The 22,454-nt window shown below is 33.5% G+C and overlaps 1 long non-coding RNA gene across 1 annotated transcript; it reads left to right on the top strand.

The window, feature by feature from the left end:
* Window positions 1–19,071: 19,071 nt before the first annotated feature.
* Window positions 19,072–20,854, top strand: LOC122499643. The gene is made up of 3 exons (XR_006301353.1): window positions 19,072–19,327; window positions 19,968–20,212; window positions 20,342–20,854. It is a non-coding gene; the product is annotated as an uncharacterized LOC122499643 (long non-coding RNA).
* The last annotated feature ends 1,600 nt before the right edge of the window (window positions 20,855–22,454 follow it).

Consider the following 22,454-nt stretch of genomic DNA (forward strand, 5'->3'; position numbering starts at 1 on the left):
CTATTGACTTATTATAAACGCTCACCTTCTACTTTTGACCAATTATTAACAATAAATTGATGAGTTAATTTATCCATTTGAAAACATGGATTAAATGTTCCTCTGTAAGACAAGCGATACATACAAAATTGTAAAGGAGTATAATGTTACACCATCAGTATGTTTCATATTTACAGTTCATCCTGGATCACCTGATGGAATCCATGAATAGTATGATCCATTGGATACGTATACATATATCACTCATTCTTCAATTTGTTCTTACTTCTTTTTCCAATTCTAATTCTTGCATCATTTTAAATGAATTTGCATAAATATTAATATCCCTTAGTTAAAAATAGGGCAGTCTTTCTCAAATGTCCCTTCCAAAAATTAAAAGTCTTGGAATCGGACATTTTAAAAATAATATAACTTTTATAAAACTTTATCGATTTAAATTTTTGTTTCATAAATTTAACCCTTTGACGACCAAATGTGCCATTTTCAAAATCATATAACTTTTATAAAACTTTATTGATTAAAATTTTTGTTTCATAAATTTAAAGCATTTATCAAGTACTTGCTAAAAATTTTACAATAAATTTTTAAAAATAAATAATTAAAATATTTAATAAACATGAAATTTTAATAATTAAAAGGTTGTTACTAATAAATAATATAAATTTTTCTTATCTGTTACAGAGAGAAATTTAATAATTAATGTTCGACTTGACAAAAAATGTATTTAGAAAAATTGGATAGTACCAAGCTTGGTGCAGCACAGCATTACTATAAAAACAAGACGTGACGGTTTAATAAAAAAAACTTGAAAAAATCGCAAGCCTCTTTTTCAAAGAGTACAAAAAAGTAAAAATATTTGAGCCAAATAAAAAATTTTAATTTCAATTATATGTTAAGATTGCTTGAATTTAAGAATGATTTCAAATTGTTTTTATTCAAAAAAATGGGTTCCCTTGATCTATCTTGTTCCGGGGTCACTATAATTTGCAGTATTGGATTGTATGCTTATACTGTCATAACACACTTTGCGAAATATGTTGAATTTCCTTTACGTTAGTAATGGTTAGTTACGCTTGGAATGATTTGCAGGTAACGTAAACAGTTAATGCATTGCGTGCAAGCGTTTGCCAAAGTAGTCACTGGTAGGTGTGTCTTATTCGTCGAGATATAACAGGCTATCAGTTTCCTTCGAGAGCGCTTTCATGTCATTGAACGTGCTTCAAATGTTGTCACGTGTCTACATCACATATCCGCTCATGCAGCGAAATTATTTCGCGATTCAAACGCAATGCATTATACTTCTGATATTTCTCAAATAATTAGAGCGTAAACGAAAAATTTATGACATATGATTAAAATTAAAAAGAGACTTTTTCACCTTCAAAAATTTGCGATATTCTTTTATTAATTTGGTATATGTGCCTAAAAATAGAATCAGAGTGACGGAATTTCTTAATTGATCAAATTGAAATTGGTTCAAGAACGATACAATATTACAGGTTTCTATATAGTTTATACTATGGACTATAAATCGTTATTAGGGTGATTACGCAAGTGACACTTTAAATGGTAAAACCTGCATAATAGTCTGTTTGCAGACTTGGCATTATACGAGTAATCCAATTAATTGGCTGGGAAATAGTTTTACCACTTAGGCTCTCACGTTCGCTATTGTGCTTTCACTTCAATATTAAATAAAGTACCTAGTTTAAAAATAATAATATAATTAATAAATAATTTATAAAAATAATAAAATAATATTAATAAAAGTAATATTAATAATTAATAAAGAGAATTGAACATTGGATTCTTTTAAAAATTCACAAATTACGAGCTTTTCTAATGCAATCGTAAACATTAAAAAGATAATTAAGTGATTTTTTCAGGGCTTACATGGATCAAAACGGACAGAAAACATGTGTTTTTTAATAAAATACTATTTATTACCTAAAATCAGAATAAAATAAAAAATGAATTCCGGTGACCAGCATTTCTCAAGCATAGTTCGCCAGAAATGCAGAAATTAAATTGATTTACATTTATTATAACATTATATACACTGTAAAAAATTTTTCGGAATTTTTTCTGAAAAAATACAGACTTTTTTTCTATTATACGTTTCATGGAATTATTTTTTCTTAAAGTTACTACGACTTTAAGGATTACATTCTCATCACATATTTTTGTTTGCTGATAATTGCGAGATAAGCCGCTCACTGCTACTTGACTAGTATTATCCCTTTCAACCACGCATTCGTCCCCTTATTCGGCCAGCCCTTCATTTGAAAATAACAATTAGTTGTATAAACTGCTGCTCAAATTGATCAAATCATAAAATATCATCATGTTTCTATGAACAACTTAATTATTTGCAAAATTTAAAAATAACCCTAGTTTTTAGGTGCTTTACATGAGAAAAGTAATAAAATAATAATAACTACTGAGTATACTTCCAATGAGATTCAATGTTATTCGAGGGGTAGAACATATATACCATTTAACCATTTAAGAGACTATAACTTCGAAAATTGAGTTTTTATGAAAAAATGTTGCAGAGAAAAGCTGTTTGTATTTTCCTAATATAAAATAATATAAAGTTAAAAATTTTGAAATTTGAAAAAATTGAGTTTTCAAAATTTTGAAACTACTGTAGTTTTTGTAGTTTTCAACGAAAATGGCTGGTTAACGAACTTAACCTTCATTTTACACCAGCTTAAGGTGTGTTAAATTTAAAAACGATCAGATAAGATTTTCAAAAGTTATTGTGTCAACAACATTTTGGTCTACAGACGTACATACAGACAGACAGACGGACTCGCCGGACCATGTTTTTCGGGTTCAGGGGAACCCAAAACGTAAAGATTTCATAAAATTAGCAAAAGTCAATTTTCGACGAAAACTAATACTTTCTCATGTGATGAGAATGTAAAAAAATTATTATTTACATTTTTACGGAAGTATCTATTTATCAATCTACCACGATTTGAACTTTCAGCCTTATAGTGCTGTCTGTGCTTAAGGTTTTTTTTTAATGGAGCCTTCAACCATTGGCAGCGCGCGCCTAGACGCGCTCGACCAAGGGAGGCTATAAGAATCTGCTGCAAAGTATCAGTTTTAAGAAACATGTGGAGTAAAATCTGTTCTTTCTAACTTCTATGGAATTTCGAAAGATTCAATCTCTTTAAAACTGTTGACCAACCGATTCATAGTATTGTTAACTTTTTTCTTTTCACATTTCCGTTAAATTTATGATATGTATTTAGATTTTTGAGGAATATTTAAGAACTACTTACTTCATACACAGACACAATTTTGTAGAAAAATTATTTTTCTAATCTATCAGTTTTTAAATTTTAATCAGTAAAAATAAACTAATTATTACTCTTTAAATTTAAGTAAGTGAAAATTCGCTTAGAAAAGTTACGTCAAAAGTCTTTCACGCAAAAAAGTACGTGTATGTAGGCTTATTTATAAATGATTTTTCATTTATTTTTAAATATATGTATATACACACTTATTATCTTACGTAGAATACTTTTGATGTATTCTAAGTGAATTTTCACTTTTTGAGATTTAAAGAGTAGTAGGGGAGAGTCTCCAGTTGTGAGACACCTCTAGTTGTGAGACAGTCAATTTTTTTAACATGCAAGATGAAAAAGCCGATTGGTTTATATAAAAACATTTCTTTTTATATGAGCCAACTTTTTCGTGTACGCCGAAGCGGATATATAAACTGTTTTTGTGAAATACCAACACTGTGTGTGATAATCGACTAAAAAGTGTTTTTTCAATAAATGCAAAGTACTTTTTTTCCAAGTTAATTAATTGGAAAAGGTAAATGTAATCCATTTTCATTTAGTGTTTTCCTTATATTTTGTGATGCAATATTGCATTGTTCCAATCTACGGTTGAAAATAATTTAATTTTCCTTTTTCAAAATAGCGCCAATTTTTGGGTGTGAGACACAGCATATCACCAGTTGTGAGACAGTGTCAACACCCATCTGGGCAGCAAAAAAAATACGACTTTGCAGGCATACTATTTAAATGTTGTTTTGATTTTTTTTCTAGTATTTTTGGGCATTTCAAGTGGAAAAAAGTCAATTGATTCAGAAGAAATCAATTTTAATGCTCTTGTTGAAGCTATTAAATTGTGTTTATTTGATAGTCATATTTTGGCGAATAAATATTATTATTTAGTATATAATAATATATATTATTAATATATTTAATTATTTCTACTAAACATAACATTTTATGTCAAACTTATTAAATTTTAGCAATTTTTAATTAGTGTCTCACAACTGGAGACATTTTTTTTTGAAAAAAGCGATATGCTCGGAAAATGTATCGTAAAATTTTGTGAGTTCATCGAAACACTATACTTTCTTCTAATAAAAGTTGAGCATTTCTGTTACCTTTCGAACGGTGTATTTTATTTACAATATCGTTTACCCGTTTACAATTTACGGGTCAAAAATAAAACCCGTCTCACAACTGGAGACTCTCCCCTATATAAATACACATATCGGATTTTTTTCTTTAGTAGTTAGTGAAAAAAACTTTAACTAATAATTATAAATTAAATGTGAAAAAATAATTTATTGATATACTTTATATATAGTTTTACTATGGAAGAAATATTTTTCCTACTTTCCTTGAAAATATTTCCTGTAAATATTGGAAAGAAATCCGTAAGGTCCGGAAAATTCCCTGAATATTGAGAAATAGTTTCCGTTTTACTGTGGAAGAAACATTTTTCCATCTTTCCTCGGAAATATTTCCGACAAATATTGGGAAAAAATCCATCATTTTCGGAAAATTTTCCGAATATTGAGGAAGAATTTCCATTTTTCTGTGGAAAAAGTATTCCTCCTACTGATTTCGGAAATATTTCCTACTAAATATTGGAAAACCGTAATTTCCACCTAATTTCGGAAAAATATCCTAGTTTTTTATCGGAAAAAATTCCGAAATTTTTTACAGTGTGTATATGGGTGATTCTCCTAAAAGGGACCCTATTTTGGTTGAATTCCAAAAAAATCAAATTTATTCTTTTTTTTTAACTTTTTTTCATAAATAAGTTTAGAAGATGTTGAAAGATAAAAATATAAGTTGCGCAAAATTAATATTCAGAAATAAGACCTCCAGGAAGATTTTATTACCATGTGTTCTAGAGGTTAAGTATAATTAATTATAACTTTTAAATTAATTATTTTGTAAAAAAACTCGGTAGGAATATTTTTTTTTAAATAATAAATTGTTATGTTTTAATTTATTGCACTTTTTGCTTGTATATTTTATTTTTATTAAATTAATAATTTAATTTGAGGGTTAAATATTTCAAAACAATGATTAAAAAATTAAAAACAAAAGAAAACGCCTATCAAATATAAAAAAAAGCTTCGGAGATAAATTGATAATTTAATGAAAAACTTCTTGTTTTTTCTAATTTTAAAAATATTACAATTTTTTAAACAATATTTTTAGTTTTAATCATCAAATATTTTTACTATTATGTTTAAAACGTTGAAAAATATGATGTTATTATATAGAAAACGAGGCTTCGGAGATGAATTGAATTTTTACTTTCATTGATAATACTATTTTAATTAATAATTTCAATAACTTTTTATATCACATTTTAAACAAATATAAGTAAAAAATAAACGTTATATTCTAAACTTTAATTTGATATATATCATAAATATGTTGAAATTATTTAATTACGTTAAAATATAATTATAAAATATACAATCTGTTTAACCAAAATTCGATGACAAAATAAAATATGTTTTTTAAATAGGAAGAACTTTAAATATCAGCATTAGAAGATTATATAAAGATAGATAAATCTTCGTAGATTATAAATAAATTTTTCCAAAAATTTAAACTTAATAAAATATTATTAAAAAATTAATTTAAATAATGAACCTCATGTTGGAGTTCTGATATGAGCCATTGAAGTAATGCCTTAGAAAAAAACAAGAATTCCAGTGACAAGCATTGCACAAGTAGAAATGCAAAAATGAAATATTGATTTCCATTTATTATAAGATTAAGTAGTTCCCAAACGAAGGATTTAAAAAAATACATATTTGACAAAATAGCGACCTATGAAAGTCGAGAGTATAATTTTCGCTAAAAAATAAAGATCCATTTTCAGTTGTAGAAAAAAAATTTTTGCATAAAAAAAATCCTTCTTTTGGGAAACAGATAATCTTATAATAAATGTAAATGAATTTAATTTCTGCATTTCTGGCGAACTGTACTTGAAAAATGCTGGTCACCTATTACGTTTAAACTCGTAACGATTTTTATTTTTATTTTCATTTAGAAATAAGACAACTTTTATATTATATAACTTCAAAGGAAATTTGGAAATTATTATTGTTTTAGAATTAAGTACTTTTCACACAATTAATAGAAAAGATGTATTTTCTTTACTATTAATCAACTCAACAATTAACGATTTATTAATTAATCTCGAATCATTAACCTACATTAAAAATAAGCAACCTAACTTCAATTGCTTTTTTTTACCTTTTTAATATTATCAGAATAATATTTTAAAAATTACAAAATATTATAATTTTAAAGAATATAAAATCTTTCAACATCTATTAGAAATTGTCAGAATCATCAAAAAAACAATTTCACAGGAAAGACTTTTAAATGTATTGGTAAAATACCAAGGAAAAGAAAATACCTACACATTGGCAATATAGAAAAGAGAACATCGAACTCTATCACGCCACTTTTAAAGAATTTGCTAGCTTGCAAAAAGCTTGCCTAGTAACAATAAGTTCGAGGGGCCGTGTGCAACGGAATCCCTCACTTTACCGATTCTGAACCGATTTCCAGGGTGTGACCAAAATCACAGGTGGAATAATCGACGAGTTTTAATTATCATTTCCCGCAAGGCGGATGTTTGATATATTTTATTTGTTTTATTTCCCGCAAAAGGCGGAGGTTTATATTTTTCGTCCCCAGAAATAAGGGTTGATTTTGAATTGTTTTAATTGATTAAATAAAGTGAATTGAATTGGGAATTTCTAATATTTTACGCGAATTTAAAGAAATAAATAATTTAAAAGAATATAAATACTAAAAGTGAATACTAAGTGAAATACTATTTAAAAAAATAAAAAAAAGGAAATTAAAGAAAAGATAATCAGTTAAGAATACATTGTGTTGATAAAGTGAATTAACGAAAAGTGAAATTAAAATAAGCTAAGTAAAAAGGGAGTGTTAAATATCAAACCTCCGTCTAGTGCTTTTTTAAGAATATTTTATCATTTGTCATTGTCAAAATAATATCAGGTTTGATTACAAGTTTAAATTCGGTGACCCCGAACTTTAAACATTAAAATCAATTTTTGATATCATTTTTTTATAAAAGTAATTTAAAGTATAATACTAATAATAATAATAATAATAATAATAATAATAATAATAATAATAATAATAATAATAATCCCACATAGCACAATAGTATGAGGTAAGGTTATGTTGAATACTAATCGTAAGGCACATAAGGTTACACGATATTGCTGTGGTAGACCTAAGGTGAACTAAAAACTTCCGCCATGGAGGTGAGGTTACATGTTAGGGTGTGGTGACTATATATGATAAGGCCATGGTAACCTTACACGTTAAGGTTGAGGTAACGTTACATGTTAAGGTTGAGGTAAGGTTACATGTTAAGGTTGAGGTAACGTTACATGTTAAGGTTGAGGTAAGGTTACATGTCAAGGCTGAGGTAAGGTAATTATTAAGTTGTAAGGTTGAGGTAAGGTTGTGATAAGTTTACCAGTTATAGAAAATATTGAAAAAATAATTAATAAATAAATATTCAATTAAAATGTTAAGTTTGTTGCTCTTCTCTATTTTGGAAACCTGACATGAAGCAGAAAATTTTGAAAACAAATTTGGGGGGACTGGGATTCGAACCCGAGATCGACGCGCATAAACCTATCATTCTAACTAACTGAGCTAAGTAGAGAACTGGCAGAAGAAAAATTAATGTTGCCTTTAAGGTGAACCAAGAAGATGATTAACTCCTTAAAGGCAACATTAATTTTCCTTCTGCCAGTTCTCTACTTAGCTCAGTTAGTTAGAATGATAGGTTTATGCGCGCCGATCCCGGGTTCGAATCCCAGTCCCCCCAAATTTGTTTTCAAAATTTTCTGCTTCATGTCAGGTTTCCAAAATAGAGAAGAGCAACAAACTTAACATTTTAATTGAATATTTATTTATTAATTATTTTTTCAATATTTTCTATAACTGGTAAACTTATCACAACCTTACCTCAACCTTACAACTTAATAATTACCTTACCTCAGCCTTGACATGTAACCTTACCTCAACCTTAACATGTAACGTTACCTCAACCTTAACATGTAACCTTACCTCAACCTTAACATGTAACGTTACCTCAACCTTAACGTGTAAGGTTACCATGGCCTTATCATATATAGTCACCACACCCTAACATGTAACCTTACCTCCATGGCGGAAGTTTTTAGTTCACCTCAGGTCTACCACAGCAATATCGTGTAACCTTATGAGCCTTACGATTAGTACTCAACATAACCTTACCTCATACTATTGTGCTATGTGGGATAATAATAATAATAATAATTTTTTTATTAAGGGTTTCAACAAAAAATACAGAGTAATTTACAATGTTATTACAGTAAAAGTCAATGTAAAAAAAAGGTCCCTTCTCCACGCCTCGCTCAACTCCCGGTACCGCTTTCGCATATCATCCGAAGTCAGGGTCGTAGGCGACATCTAGCAGTACTTCGGCTCATCTATGAATTACCAGCTTGGATTTTTACTTATTACATTTCTTTGTCCTCGATTTTCTTTGTCGTTAGCACGTTCTGTATAAAATGTGCTACAATGTTCCAGTTTTTCTCCGATCTCAGCATCACTTTTACCGCGGTCCGTAAGGAGAATATCTCCCCTATTTCAGCTTCCATTTTTCCTCTCTTATCTGCCCACCGTTGGCATTCGAAAAAAGTGTGGTTTACGTTATCATTTGTGTTTAAGCAGTATAAACACATTCCACTTTCTATTCTCTCCATTCTGTGCAAGTAGTGTCGGAAGTATCCGTGCCCCGTCATAAATTGGGTAATGTAGAAGTTCACCTCTCCATGTCTCCTATTATACCAGGGCTCTAGATTCTGAATCAGTTTGGCAGTCCACCTTCCCTTTTTGCTGTCATTCCATCTCCTTTGCCAGTGTTGTATTGTTACCATAGGGGCTTCGTTCTTTAATGAGGTTCTATCTGCATCTTCTTTTTTTGCGTAAATTAATTTTCGCTCTCCTGCCAATAAGTCAATAGGAATAATTCCCGCTATAACTAGAGCTGCCTCAGCTGAGACAGTTCTATAGCAACATGTTATTCTCAGTGCTCCTTCGGCTTGGACATCCAGCATAGGCTTCCTGATGTATTCCTTTTTAAGCGAATCCGCAAAAATTTCTGCTCCATACAGCATAATTGACTGAGCAACAGATAGCAACAGTCTTCTTTTGCTTGGTCTTGGGCCATCTATATTTGGCATCATCCTGCACATATTCGTCGTAACCGTAGCTGCCTTATTCGCCGCCGTTTTAATCTGCTCTAAGAAGGACAGCTTTGAGTCAATTTTTATTCCCAGATACCGCGTTGCACTTTGAGCTTGAATTGTTTCGCTATCTATTTGTATTGGCACAAGTGTGTCTATTCTTTTCGTTGTTAATATTGTTACTTCCGTCTTTTTTAGGCCAAGGCTCAATGAGAGATCCCTTATCCAGATGTCTATGCGTTTCATAACTAGTTGAAGGTCCAGCTGAGCTTGATCCAGGTCTTTTGTCAGTATCAACACGACAATATCATCAGCGTATCCAATTAAAGTAACATTTTCGGGTAGTTCCAGTCGCAATATTCCGTCATACGATGCGTTCCACAGCTCGGGTCCTAAGACAGATCCCTGAGCCACTCCCGCAGTCAGCTTTCTTTTTTGGGGTCCCTCAAGGCTATCGTAAATCAGCTCTCTGTCTTTCAGATAATCCTCAACAATACACATGAGATACTGTGGTACGTGAAAATCTCTTTCTAGGGCATTTATGATATCACTCCAATTAGCAGAGTTAAAAGCATTCTTCACGTCAAGTGTAACCAATAGTGCTAAAGGTCTCGAGTAATGATTTCCTTGTCTGGTTTTATCTGCTATTTTCATCACTTCCTTTATTGCATCTATCGTTGAGCGTCCTCTTCTAAAACCAAACTGCCGTTCTGAAAGGTCTCCAGAAACCTTGATTGCTTCCTGCAAACGCAGCTTGATTAGTTTTTCGAACAATTTTCCTGTTGTATCCAGCATTCCGAGTGGTCTATATGCAGATGGGTCCGATAGATCTCCTTTGCCCTTGCTTATTAGAACAAGGCGTTGAATTTTCCATCTCTTTGGGAAGATACCATTCCTAAGGCATATGTTGTACATACTAAGTAGGAATTGTGGACAGGATTTCGCTAATATCCTGAGTACTTCCCCTGGTATTCCGTCTGGCCCAGGCGCATTTTTCAACTTTAGGGTTTTTGCTGCTTTTCTCAGTTCTTCTTCATTAAACAGTTTGACTTCTTCATTTGAGAGTATTTTTAATTTTGTGTCTCGCGTTTCATGAGTTGGGAAAAGGGTATTTACTATATGTAACATTTCTTCAGTGCTCTTCACTTCTTGGCCTCTAAATTTTCCAAGTTTATTTGTCACCAATTTGTAACCTAATCCCCAGGGGTTTGTGTCAACTTCTGCAATAAGAGATTTCCAGCAGTGTTTCTTTCTTGCTTTTATAGTTTTCCCTAATAGTTTTTTTGTGGCTTTATATTCTATTCTTCTGCAGAGTATTTCATCCGGTTTGTTTCTCTTCACTCTCTGTGCTTTCCTCCGCAGACGCAGGCACTCTGCTCGAAGATCAGAAATTTCTTGAGTCCACCAGTAAACTGCCTTCTTAATCACTGTTTTCTTCCTTTTTGGCATAGACAAATCGCATGCTGACTTTAGTAATTTCATACTAGACTTAACTATGCTCTCTACACTTTTATTTCGTTCGATTTCCTTATTAATTGCGTGTTGTCCAAGGGAAATAACTGAGATAAGGATTTCAGGTTTTAGTTTTGCACAGTTCCATTTTCCTGTTTTAGTCAACTTCGTTTTAGCCGATTGCCTTGGTTCAAGGATTTTGAAGGTAATATATTGATGATCACTGGCCGTGAAATCTTCAATCACCCTCCAATCTTCGATGTTCTTTGCTATACATTCTGTTGCTAAAGAGATGTCTGGGATTGTTTCCTTGTTGCCTGTTCTTCGAAATGTTGGTATTTTCTCTCTATTTAGGACGACCAGGTTAAGTCTGGCTATCATTTCAGTGATACGTCTTCCTCTCGGATCTTTGTAGTCCATTCCCCATTCAGGTGCTTTAGCGTTAACATCTCCTGCTATAACTATATTTCCATTTGTATTTCTTACGGTTTCTTCCAATTCATTTAGTTTAATCTCAAAATTAGAGATGGGTTCGTTAGGGGTGAAGTAGCAGCTTATCACGGTTACCATTTCATTTCTTACCCATACAAAGCCGTCTCCATTTCCGTGTTCTCTCACTTTAAACTTCGTGTGATTATACACCCATATTGCAGCTGTACCATTTTTATCTGAGTACCATCCTGGGGAGCTTTCGTTTTGGTATTGTTCACTTATAATTAATAAGTCAGTCTCCTTCTCTAGGATTAACTGTGCTAGTATTTCCCGTGCTGTTTTACTCCTATGAGTATTTCCTTGCATTATTCTCAACACTTTAGCTTCTGTTTCGCTTTTTCAAGCTCTTGGGTAAAGGCTTTGCATAAACCTGATCCTGCACTATGATTTATATCTTCTTCACCGTTTTCCTGGCAAAGAAAGCATTTTGCCTCATTTGGACAGGCAGAGACTTTATGATCTTTCTGCCCACACTTGTAACAAGCTTCTTTCCTGTCAGTACCTTTGCATTCGTTTGATTGATGTCCAAATCCTAGACACTTGTAGCAACGTGTCACCACAGCTCTAAGTCTCATACGACAGTTAACCCACCCAATTTTAATGCGCGCGATTTTGAGTAATTCAGGTACAACTCTTTCTTCCACTTCTACTATAGCCATGATAAGTTCACTTTTATTTGGTTTAGTCAACCTTATCTTAATTTCACCGGTTTCTTCACCAATCTGTTTCTTCAGAGCCGTGGCTACTTCTGCTTCCGTAGTTAGTGAGTCTAGATCTCTGATCTCCAAGGTAGTTTTTGGAACTCTACTTTCCACAATTGCTGTGTCTCCTACCGCCTTTTGTATACCTTTTGTAAACTCTTCTTTGATGCCTGACGTGCTATTCAATTCCACTATAATATCTCCAGTTTTCGATCTACGGATGATTTTGATCTCTGTATCCGTATCTGCGGGGTTAATCGCTTGTCGAAATTTAGTTAGAATCTCTCCATACGACTTTCCTTTAGAAGGTTTTATAATCAGAGCTTGCGTTCTAGTTCTCGCAGCTTTCTTTTTTGCATTGTATTCAGGATTTCCAGGTCCGGAATGTGTTGATACCAAAGATCCTTCTTTCCTTCTTCTTGGTGTTACGTTAATCCATCCTTCCTTTAACGTTTCTTTTACTCTTTTTCCTGAGTGATCAGTTGTTGCATTTTCTAGTGGGCTCGTTGCACTTCTTTTTTGTGGTTTTGGCTTAGGCGTTCCCTTGCCTTCATCAGGTGTGCTTTGCATTCTGTTTTGTTCTTCAATAACAAGTTTCCTGGATTTATCGCGTTCTGCTTTGATCATACCTACATAAACTTTTAAAGCTGGGACACCAGTTTTGATATCTCTGGATACATTCTTCTGGGTTTCCATGGCTTTGCTCATCTGTGCTAGAACATTAGTCATTTTTAATAAAACTCCATTTATAACAGAGTCTCTCTCTGTTTGTTTTTCACCAGTTTCACTTACAGATGTGGGAATAAGTGATATTCCAAAATTGGAATTGCAGTAGTTCGATGACGACGTGGTGGAGCCTGCTTGTACACCCCTTTCCAGCGCCGACCCTGGGCTTCCGACACCCTGTGGTGGTAACATTTCCGTTGTTTTAGTTAACTTTTTCATATTCGTATTTTATTTCGGGGTTCCTTCCCTTAGGTCCTAAACCAGTCTTGCATATAAGTGTGTGATGTGTGAATGAAAGTGTTGTGTAAACTCCGCAATGTACTGCCCCACAGTGTGCCTTTTTCTAAAAATCTGTTCAAAACCTAGTATCTCTTGAAGGAATTAACGAAATTTCATGGTTCTGGGACGAAAATAAAGCTTAATAAATGCAGAATACAGGAAAATTATACAAAAACAATGTTAACAAATTTTAAGGTTAAGAAGCAGCGTCAAAAGACAAAAATTCCGTCAAAAAAATCACAAATCTTAATCTGTAAGCCATCAAAATGACTCAAATTAAGTAATAGTACATATTTTGAAGGTTTTTGGGTCGCTAATTACGAATCTGAAGTCCGATTTTAATAATTCAAAATGGCGGATCCTGTATAACAGCTAAATAAAGCAAAATTTTTTGAATAATTTCATTTGAATGACACTGGGTACATAGGGGTTTTTGGGGTCGCTGATGACGAATCTGATGTCAGATTTTCATAATTCAAAATGTCCGACCCAATATGGCCGATTAAAAATGCAAAAAGTTAATGAATTTACATGAAACTCGGTATCCAGGGGTTTTTGGGGTCGCTAATGACGAATCTGATGTCAGATTTTCAAAATTCAAAATGGCCGACCCAATATGGCCATTTTGAATTCATTAACTTTCTGCATTTTTGGTCGGCCATATTGGGTCGGCCATTTTAAATTTTGAAAATCTGACATCAAATTCGTCATCAGCGACCCCAAAAACCCCTAGATACCGAGTTTCATGTAAATTCATTAACTTTTTGCATTTTTGGTCGGCCATATTAGGTCGGACATTTTGAATTTTGAAAATCTGACATCAGATTCGTCATCAGCGACCCCAAAAACCCCTATGTACCCAGTGTCATTCAAATGAAATTATTTAAAAAATTTTGCTTTATTTAGCTGTCATACAGGATGCGCCATTTTGAATTGTTAAAATCGGACTTCTGATTCGTAATTAGCGACCCAAAAACCTTTAAAATATGTAATATTACCTAATTTGAGTTATTATTATGGCTTACAGACTAAGATTTGTGATTTTTTTGACGGAATTTCTGACTTTTGACGCTGCTTCTTAACCTTAAAATTTGTTAACATTGTTTTTGTATAATTTTCCTGTATTCTGCATTTATTAAGCTTTATTTTCGTCCCAAAACCATGAAATTTCGTTAATTCCTTCAAGAGATACTAGGTTTTGAACAGATTTTCAGAAAAAGGCACACTGTGTGCCCCGTGAGGCAGGGTGCGCGGAGGTTTGTGCATGGAAGTGTATTTATGTCTGTCTTATATGCAACACATGCGTCTCATGTGTTACATGGGTCAGTCATGTGTGTGTAAGAGTATTTTCGAGTAAGTGTAAGTGTTGGATAGTCTCTTGGTCAAGGTGAAATCGCGAAAGAATATACGGGCTGCCCCGCCAGTTGAGCGACACATGCCCTGCCCCCCCCAAAGGAAAAGAATCAATACGAAAACCGACTCCGAGTACGTCAACGTATTGACGCCCCAAACTCCAAGCTCCGGATAGCCCGACTTAACGGGATCACGAGTCAGACGGAAGGGAAACTCATCTTTATCGAGAATCGACATCCTCAAGTCCAGGGGAAAACCGAGAAGATGCCCCTCCCCGGGGGGGAGAGCGCGAAAGTCCCAACGTTTCCACCTCTAGGCCCCATCACCGCGGCCAGGTAAATCAATCGGCGGATGCATCACCAGGAGATGGATGAAAAAACATCAATCGACGGGTGAAACATCCCCCGACGGATGGACTACCCATCGATGAGGATAATAATAATAATAATAATAATAATAATAATAATAATAATAATAATAATAATAATAATAATAATAATAATAATAATAATAATAATAATAATAATAATAATAATAATAATAATAATAATAATAATAATAATAATATAATAATAATAATAATAATAATAATAATAATAATAATAATAATAATAATAATAATAATAATAATAATAATAATAATAATAATAATAATAATAATAATAATAATAATAATAATAATAATAATAATAATAATAATAATAATAATAATAATAATAATAATAATAATAATAATAATAATAATAATAATAATAATAATAATAATAATAATAATAATAATAATAATAATAATAATAATAATAATAATAATATAATAATAATAATAATAATAATAATAATAATAATAATAATAATAATAATAATAATAATAATAATAATAATAATAATAATAATAATAATAATAATAATAATAATAATAATAATAATAATAATAATAATAATAATAATAATAATAAGAATAATAATCCCCGCCGATGGTTGTCCACTACCGAACATCATCGATGTCTTTGATGTGCTGGGAGAAGTTGATGCTTATCCACTGCCAGACATGATTGACATCATGGATATGTTCGGTAGACCTTGCCGTGGTGGCGGGGCTTTTCACTAAAGGGCAACCAACAGGGTGGTTCCCTGATTCTAAAACCAAAAAAAAATGAATGAAATGGATAAAGATTCAAATAAATTACTCCAAGCGGGTACCTCAAATGAGGGTAATCCCGTCACCGATTCTGATCGGGTTCAAGCCCCGGTAGTCGGTGCAGACGGCTCCAAGGATTTTGGAGGGAGCCAAATAAAAAATTCTGAGGATGTGGGACTTAGCAGATTCGAAGAAAATGTTTTAGAACAGGTCGATCTGATCCCAATAATACTGGATAGTATGTGGCGTGCTTGCAAAAAGCAAAAAAACATTAGCAAGGATGTTAAGGATGGAATGGTGGCAATGGAGAAGGTGCACGAGGTGCTTTGCAGAAACCTGCGATTTATACCTAAGCCCTTCATTAGCCCAAGCAAACCAAGGTCGAATCCTGAAACTCCTAGATCGATGTCGCACGCCACATCCAGCGAGAGCAAGTCCATCGACCCAAGGAAGCGCCCTAGAGAGTTTGAAGGTCCGGAGACTGATTCTTCTGTGACCACTCCCAAGGGTAAGAGGGTTAAGAGCAAGGAGACCAAGGCAAACCCTACTGTTATGGAGACGGAGGTGAGTAAGGCTGCTTCGGCCAGGGTTGCTTCTTATTCGGAGGCAACTGTGGCAAATAAGCCTGAAAACGAAAAAGACTTTGAAACTGTCTCCAATAGGAAACGGGAGGCCCGTAAGAAAAAGGCCTTGAAGAAAGCGGAGGAGAGGGAGCGACTTCAGAAGCGCCCCCCCAAAATTAGAACAACGGAGGCAATAAAAATTGTGGCCCGGAATCCAGAGACCTACCATGATCTCATAAAACTGGCAACAACTTCGGTAAAGCCAGAGGAAACTGGAACAGAGATTGTGAAAATTAGGAGAACTCTTAAAAAAGAAGTTCTTGTTGTTGTGAAAAAGGGGGGTGAAACTTCAAAGTTCGCTCAGAATCTTACCTCCGTTCTTCTGGACAAGGCCGAGGTTACGGCTCTTGTCAGTAAAAAGACCCTCGAAATTCGGGATCTTGTCGAAACAACTTTAGAGGAGGACGTTTTAACCGTCTTAAAGCAGAAGTTGCAAAAGCCCGAATTAGAGGTGACTTGCCGACTTCTGACACGTTTTGGTGGTACGAAAGTGGCACTAGTACGCTTGAATGAAACGGACAGCGAGAGTCTGCTTAAGCTGGGCAAAGTGCGTATTGGCTGGATAAATGCATCCATCCGAACGCACTTAGAAGTGACAAGATGTCAAAAGTGCCTAGCCTATGGACACGTGACCCGAATTTGCAAGGGCCCCGACAGAACAAAAAACTGTCGGAGATGCGGCGAAGCGGGACACTTCTCCAAAAAGTGTACTAATGACAAGCCAAAGTGCATAACGTGTACAGATTTGGGAAAAACGGAAGTCAACCATATCCCTGGAAGAATTTCCTGCCCGGTTTACAAGGAGGAACTGGAGAAACTTAAAAGGGCAAATCCTTAAAGCTCCTTCAAGTCAACCTGCATACAAGTAAGGATGCACAGGTGCTCCTGATGCAAACAGCTAGGGAAAATGAGGTGGATATCCTGTTCTGCAGTGAGCAGTATCAAGGAAGCGACCTCGCACCTTGGTATCAGGATAAGGCGAAGAGAGCCGCCATCAAGCTGTGCAACCCAGAATTGCGGGTTGACAAGTTCTTGGAGACAAGCAGCGGGTTTGTGTGGATAGAGGTGGCTAACATACGTATGTATAGCTGCTACTTCTCACCCAACGACCCGCTGACCACCTTCGAAGCCAATATAGAAGACCTAGAATCGAGCCTCATAGAATCCAAGCTGGATGTCATCATCACTGGCGATTTTAATGCAAAGTCGCCAGAGTGGGGTGAGACGAGGCTCGACAAGAGAGGAATTCTGATTGGAGAAATGATCTCCAAGAACGATTTATTAGTTGTAAACCGGGGAAAAACATGGACGTTTAGACGAGGTGCGATCGGATCGATAATAGATCTAACGATAGCATCGTCTAATATATTTAGCCGCATAAGCGACTGGCGGGTCTCTGAGGAATATACAGCAAGTGACCACCAGTACATTGAGTTCTCAGTCTCAATGGGAGACACACGAGGAGGAAAGAGACAGGAAGCTCCTAGTCGCAAAACCTTCTCGTGGAACATTAAGAAACTCGACAAGGAGAAGTTCAGCCGGTCCCTAAAAGAATATATCTTAATTGAGGATTCTGGTTGGGTGAGAAGGCCGAAAAGTCTAAATGGAGAGGTGCGAGCGGTGCGAAATATAATCGTCACCGCTTGCAATGCGTCGATGCCACGTCGCAAAGGCGCCTTTCCAAGGAAAAAATCCTTGCACTGGTGGTCAGAAAAACTGTCCTCCTTGAGAAAGGAATGCCTCAAAGCAAGAAGGACATATACCCGTTCTAAGGGAGATCCCTTGCTGAAAGAGGCTTTCAAGGAGGCGAAAAAGGACCTCAAGAAAGAGATCCGCAAGTCGCGACGCCGTAGCTGGAAGGACCTAATCGAGGAGGTCGATAAGGACCCATGGGGTCTGGCTTTTAAAATCGTAACTAAGAAATTAGTGACGAGGCAAAAGACCCCCGGCCTGGACAATCCCGATTGGGTCAGAAAGATAATAAGTTCTTTGTTTCCTCCTGCAGAACCATACCTTAGAAGGGACTGGAGTTTTTGCAAAGTCGAAGAGGAAGAACTCTTCACACTTAGTGAACTGAAAAAAGCAGGCAAAAAATTAAAAACAGGCAAGGCGCCTGGAATCGATGTGATAAGTAACGAGATCCTAAAGTTGGTAATCGACACTTCACCCCAGATTCTGCTTCGATGCTTCAATCTTTGCCTTGAGAGAGGAGAGTTCTTCCGCGACTGGAAGCGACAGAGGTTAGTCCTCCTAAGGAAAGGTGAAAAACCTCTAGATAAGGTTTCATCGTACAGGCCTATATGCCTGCTAGATACGATGGGTAAACTTCTAGAGGATATGGTTCTCCAGAGCATGCAGGGCCACTTGACCGAAGAGAATCGTCTATCCGATTACCAATTTGGTTTCCGTAAAGGCAAGTCCACAGTTAATGCCATCCAGGCAGTTGTGGACATAGCCAAAGCAGGAAAAAACAAATTGGGACCTGGGAAAAAGAAGAGCTTCTGCGCGTTGGTAGCAATTGACATACGCAACGCGTTTAATTCCGCAAGATGGAAAGATCTCATCGAGTCGATGGAAAAGAAAAACATGCCGCCCTACTTGTTGCGGATAATGGATAATTATCTTAGCGACAGGTGGGTTATATATGAGGGAGACACCTGCACTCTCAGGGAAGAGATGCAGCGTGGGGCTCCTCAAGGCTCGAGGGTGGGTCCATTTGTATGGAATGTACAGTAGAACGTACGAATGCCTTCCCCCTGAAGTTGCTGCAGAAAAATGATAATTTATTGTCAAACTTGAGTTTCTATATCCCATGCCTAAAAAATTGACGTGTGTTTTGATGTCATCGTTGGTCATCGTTGTAAACATTAAACAGTTTAATGTTTACCATTACATTAAAGTTAAAAATACATTAAAATTTTTAAAAAATGGTAATGAATGGTGAAAAAAAGTTAGTGATTAAAGTGAGGTGAGAAATATTTTTATATTGGTAAGTAAAAAAAATGTTTTGTAATAAAAAAACAAATCTAAAAAGTGGTTATGTTAAAAAAAATAAGAATTTTACATAAAGCTTCTTTTAATTCATTGATTCAATAAATAATTTAAATATGGAAACAAATCAAATAATTAGTTATTAAAAAAATATAAATATAAACTAGGAAATTTTTTTTTCAATTCATAACCTTTAAAAATAATAGAATGAAAATTTTTATTAAATAAATTTTTATAACTTTTTCTGCATTGAATATTTTTATCTTTTTTTAAAAATAAGAATCAATTTCTCGTGTTTTACACTAATCAATAATGTTTCTCTTTTTCATTGAGAAATTTTTTTGATATACGGAAAATTAAATTAAATCTGTTTTGATAAAAAAATAAAAATTACTATTAGAATGAAATTAAATTAATAATTAAATTGCTCTATTAGAAATTGCTATTTTTAAATTAGCTTTCACTATTTTTGAAAAAAATTTCTTTAATAAAAATTCGAAAATTTTTCCTCAAAAGTAGTAAAATTTAATCTGTAAATAATAATTTTTTAATAATAAATTGTAGAACGCTGGAATTTGTTTTTATTCTATTAAAATATTCTTTTCTTATTTTTATTTAAATAACAAAAAAATTTTCAGCATCAGTATAAAAGTTTCATGAAGCTGCCGAATTAATTGATCATAGGAAAATTGTATAAAGAAAACAATGTAGGGACAATTTTCATCATTGCATCAACAATTTTCCAAAAATGAAGCACTACCTATTCGTGGCACGCGAGGTTGTCAAATGCGAAAAATGCGTTGTCCTTGGTTTTCAATCCTGGGCGAAGCACGTACCCTAGAACAATTGGAACGAAATGATGGCGAATTGTCTCTTCTGCAAAGTAAGCTTTTCATAATTTTTTCTTAAGTGTTTAAATTTTTAATTTTTCTCATCGGATCTTACCTTCATCCTGTCAGATTTTCCAATTTCATAAGCATTTCTTCTAATTGATTGCATTTTTTTAAAACAGAGGAGAATGCCATCATTGATGGGAGAAACATTTCCCCGCACCAAATCGGAACCGAATGTGTTATATAACTGGTGATTTGCACCAGACTCAGAGTGTAGCTGAAATTGAGTTGATCTGGCGGTGGTTCGAGCCCTTCATTGAAGAACGGAATTTCAGAGAAGAATCGAAATGGAATTGGAATTTAAATTAACATGCCGCAAAAGTGAAAAGAACAATAAATTCGCCATTAGTGACTCTGACGTAGGACTCTCAAGACGAGTCACTTTTGACATTTGCAAGATTTTTTAATAAAAAATAAATTTTTGGGACCAAAAAAATTATTTTTATTTGTTTTTTTTTTTTCAATTTTTCGCTAAAAAAGTAAGTGTTCCAGGAGACATTAGTTCAAATAAGTTCTTTGGCTTGCTGATTATTTGCCTGCTCGATTTTATCTCTCAAGACGAATCACTTTTGATATTTGCAAGAGTTTTTAATGAAAAATAAATTTGTGGGACCAAAAAAATGATTTTTATTTGTCTTTTTTTCAATTTTTCACTTAAAATGTAAGTTTCCCAGGAGACGTAATTTAAAATAAGTTCTTTGGCTTGCTGATTATTTGCCTGCTCGATTTCATCTTTCAAGACGAATCACTTTTGACATTTGCAAGATTTTTTAATAAAAAATAAATTTTTGGGACCAAAAAAATTATTTTTATTTGTTTTTTTTTCAATTTTTCGCTATAAATGTAAGTGTTCCAGGAGACATTAGTTGAAGTGAGTTCTTTAGCTTGCTAATTATTTGCTTGCTCGATATCATCTTTCAAGTCGAGTAACTTTTGAGATTTGCAAGAGTTTTTAATAAATAATAAATTTTTGAGACCAAAAAAATGATTTTTATTTGTCTTTTTTTCAATTTTTCACTTAAAATGTAAGTTTCCCAGGAGACGTAATTTGAAATGAGTTCTTTGGCTTGCTGATTATTTGCCTGCTCGATTTCATCTCTCAAGACGAATCACTTTTGACATTTTTAAGATTTTTTAATAAAAAATAAATTTTTGGGACCAAGAAAATGATTTTTAAATGTTATTTTTATCAATTTTTCGCTATAAATCTAAGTGTCCCTGGAGACGAAAGTTCAAATGAGTTCTTTGGCTTACTGATTATTTGCCTGCTCAATTACATTTCTCAAGACAAATCACTTTTGATATTTGCAAGAGTTTTTAATAAAAAAATAAATTTTTGGGACCAAGAAAATGATTTTTAAATGTTATTTTTATCAATTTTTCACTATAAATCTAAGTGTACCTGGAGACGACAGTTGAAATGAGTTCTTTGGCTTGCTGATTTTTTGCCTGCTCGATTTCATCGCTCAAGACGAATCATTTTTGACATTTGCAAGATTTTTTAATAAAAAATACATTTTTGGGAGCAAGAAAATGATTTTTAAATGTCATTTTTATCAATTTTTCGCTATAAATCTAAGTGTCCCTGGAGACGAAAGTTCAAATGAGTTCTTTGGCTTGCTGATTATTTGCCTGCTCGATTTTATCTCTCAAGACGAATCACTTTTGATATTTGCAAGAGTTTTTAATGAAAAATAAATTTGTGGGACCAAAAAAATGATTTTTATTTGTCTTTTTTTTCAATTTTTCACTTAAAATGTAAGTTTTCCAGGAGACGTAATTTAAAATAAGTTCTTTGGCTTGCTGATTTTTTGCCTGCTCGATTTCATCGCTCAAGACGAATCACTTTTGACATTTGCAAGATTTTTTAATAAAAAATACATTTTTGGGAGCAAGAAAATGATTTTTAAATGTCATTTTTATCAATTTTTCGCTATAAATCTAAGTGTCCCTGGAGACGAAAGTTCAAATGAGTTCTTTGGCTTGCTGATTATTTGCCTGCTCGATTTTATCTCTCAAGACGAATCACTTTTGATATTTGCAAGAGTTTTTAATGAAAAATAAATTTGTGGAACCAAAAAAATGATTTTTATTTGTCTTTTTTTTCAATTTTTCACTTAAAATGTAAGTTTCCCAGGAGACGTAATTTAAAATAAGTTCTTTGGCTTGCTGATTTTTTGCCTGCTCGATTACATCTCTCAAGACAAATCACTTTTGATATTTGCAAGAGTT

This window comes from Leptopilina heterotoma, unplaced genomic scaffold, assembly GCF_015476425.1.
Source record: "Leptopilina heterotoma isolate Lh14 unplaced genomic scaffold, ASM1547642v1 Lhet_17, whole genome shotgun sequence".
In the NCBI taxonomy this organism is placed as follows: domain Eukaryota; kingdom Metazoa; phylum Arthropoda; class Insecta; order Hymenoptera; family Figitidae; genus Leptopilina; species Leptopilina heterotoma.